The sequence below is a fragment of the Dipodomys ordii genome, unplaced genomic scaffold, assembly GCF_000151885.1.
Source record: "Dipodomys ordii isolate 6190 unplaced genomic scaffold, Dord_2.0 Scaffold29, whole genome shotgun sequence".
Lineage (NCBI taxonomy): Eukaryota > Metazoa > Chordata > Mammalia > Rodentia > Heteromyidae > Dipodomys > Dipodomys ordii.
The window spans coordinates 3,048,268-3,051,008 of NW_012267245.1; the positions used below are offsets into that span (position 1 = coordinate 3,048,268).

Sequence of the window (2,741 nt, forward strand, 5' to 3'; positions counted from 1 at the left end):
AAAGCTGGAAGTGGCGCTGTGGCTCAAGTGGTAGAGTGCTAGCCTTGAGCGGAAGAGCTGAGGGACAGCGCCCAGAGTTCAGACCCACGACCGGACCAAAAAAAAAAAAAAACTAAACTAAAAGATAGCACCCCAGGCCCTGAGTTCAAGCACAGGACCAGCACACAAAAAAATGTGGGTCTGGAGGCATGGCTCAAATGGCAGAGCACCAGTCAATATGAGCAAAAGCATCAGATACCAAGTTTGAAATCAGGTCTCAGGCAAAAAAGGAAAAGTATTGCCAATAATTCTCAAGACAGAAAGTAACTAACTTGGGTGTGGGGGGGGGGGGAGGCATTAAATAGACCTAGCCATAAAGATAACTGTAACTATGTAAAATATGATGATTTAACTAAAATTGTTTATATTTAATTTTACAAGTTTAGAAATCTTATCTTAAATCACAATTCAAATTAACCATGAAAGAAAAGCTTTATCTTAAATCAGTTAGCCATAATTTTAACTAGTTACCTGTAATGTTAACTGAAATACTTGAACACTATTATTATATTAAAATGTAAAAACATGATAATGATTAAATAACTTCATAAGTGAGTAACAAATAGAAGAGCAAAACTTCCAAAAAGAATTCTAATGGTGAAAATAGTAACAGTACCATTATGTGATCATCTAATAGATGAGTTTCTAGGTAAATGTTATTCTCTGCATTTTATTGATGAGAAAATAGAGGTTAGCTAAAAGCAATGGATATCCACGATCTACATGGTAAGGGTAAATCAAGGATTCAAGCTCATAAGAGTCTACCCCTGAAGATCACATTTTTAGTGTCAACACTCTAAGAAGTCAAAATGAGTAAGTTATACCGCTTTAAGCAACTTCTAAAATTTTAACAAAATTAGGCATAAGGATGCATATACATCCTTATTTAATCTTCTTTTCCTAATGAAAAAACAGTACTATCAATTCAGCCCCAAACTGAAAACATACGTGCAATTTTTCTTTTAGCCAAACAATTTGCTCTATTCGACTGTTTTGTCTCCATGTTCTGCAATCCATTCTCCTCCTTTGGTTCCTGTTACAAAACAAGAATTATGATCAGGATGGCTGCCACTGAAAGTAGTAATTCCTTTATCTCCTCTCTATCTCCTTATGGCTAACAAAGGCCTCCAAAGAATCAGTGATTGTTACAGATGTACACATACGACATGAAACAGGCAGCTGAACCTGGCAGCCCGTGGTGGCTTAAGCCTGTAATCTCAGGTACTTAGGAGGCAGAGAACAGGAGATAACAACTCAAGGCCAGTCCAACCATGGAAGTTTGTAAGACTCCATCTCAGCCAATGGCTGGGCACAATGGAGTGTATCTTTCAGCTCCAACAAAATGGAAAAGAACAAGTAGAAGAATCGAAGCCCAGGCCAACCTGAAATAAAACAAGACCCTACCTCAAAAGTAGCCAGTATAGGGCTGGGAAGGTGGCATAGTGGTAGAATGCCTGCCTTGCATGCATGAGGCCCTGGGTTCCATTCCTCAGCGCCACATGAACAGAAAAAGCCGGAAGTGGCGCTGTGGCTCAAGTGGTAGAGCACTAGCCTTGAGCTGAAAAGTTCAGGGACAGTGCCTAGGCCCAGAGTTCAGGCCTGACAACCAACCAAAAAAATAAATAATATTTAAATTTTTAATTTTAAAAAGTAGCCAATATAAAAAGGAATAGGAGGCATGGATCAAGTGCCTTCCTGGCAAATACAAGGCCCTGAGTTAAATCTCAGTACCAAAAAAAAAAAGAAAGAAAGAAAAAAGAAGGGGTGTTGTAGATCAAGTGGTAGAGTGCTCACCTTGAGCTGAAGAGATCAGGGACAGCGCTCAGGCCCAGAGTTCAAGCCCCATGACCAACAACAACAAAAAAAAATTATTTTGGGCTGGGAAGGTGGCTCAGTGGTACAGTGCTTGCATACATGAAGCCCTGGGTTCAAATCCTCAGCACCACATAAGTAAAAAAAGCTGGAAGTGGTGCTATGTCTCAAGTAGTAGAGCACTAGCCTTGAGCTGAAGAGCTGAGGGACAGCGCTCAGGCCCAGAGTTCAGGCCCTAAGACCAACAAAAAAAAAAAAGGGGGGCTGGGAAGGTGGCTCAGTGGTAGAGCACTTGCCTTGCATGCATGAGGCCCTGGGTTCAATTCCTCAGCACCACATAAGCAAAAAAATTTTTAAAAAAGGGGGTGGGGTAGGGAGCGTGGTAGCTAAAATATACTAACATGACATGATTATCTGTCACATGCACATAGTCTAATTTAAAACTAGCCAACCCAAGCTGGGACCTGGTGGCTTAAACCTATAATTGTAGCCTCTTGAGAGGCTAAGATCAGAAGGCCAATACAGGTAGAAAAGTTTGCAATGATTTCTCAACTCATAGCTGAGTACAGACCCTAAGTTCAAACTGCAGGATGACCACAAAAATTTAATAATAATAATAATAGTAGTAGTAGTAATAATAGGCCAATCTCTAAATTCCAAGATGACTAAGCTTTATAGCTTGAAACCAATGAGTAGTTCTATTAAAAAAGACTGAGGAGCAGGTACCAGTGGCTCATGCCTGTAATCCTACTCAGGAGGCTCAGATGTGAGGATTGTGGTTCAAAGTTAGCCTGGACAGGAAAGTCCATGTGAGACTCCTATCTCCAATAAACCACTAGAAAACTGGAAGTGGCGCTGTGGCTCAAGTGGTAGAGTGCTCGCCTTGAGCT

General features: G+C 40.7%; 1 protein-coding gene across 1 annotated transcript in view; it reads right to left on the bottom strand.

Annotated features, from left to right (window-relative positions):
- Uimc1 (ubiquitin interaction motif containing 1) overlaps positions 1–2,741 on the bottom strand; it is a 79,768-nt gene that overhangs the window by 76,607 nt on the left and 420 nt on the right. The window lies entirely within an intron of this gene.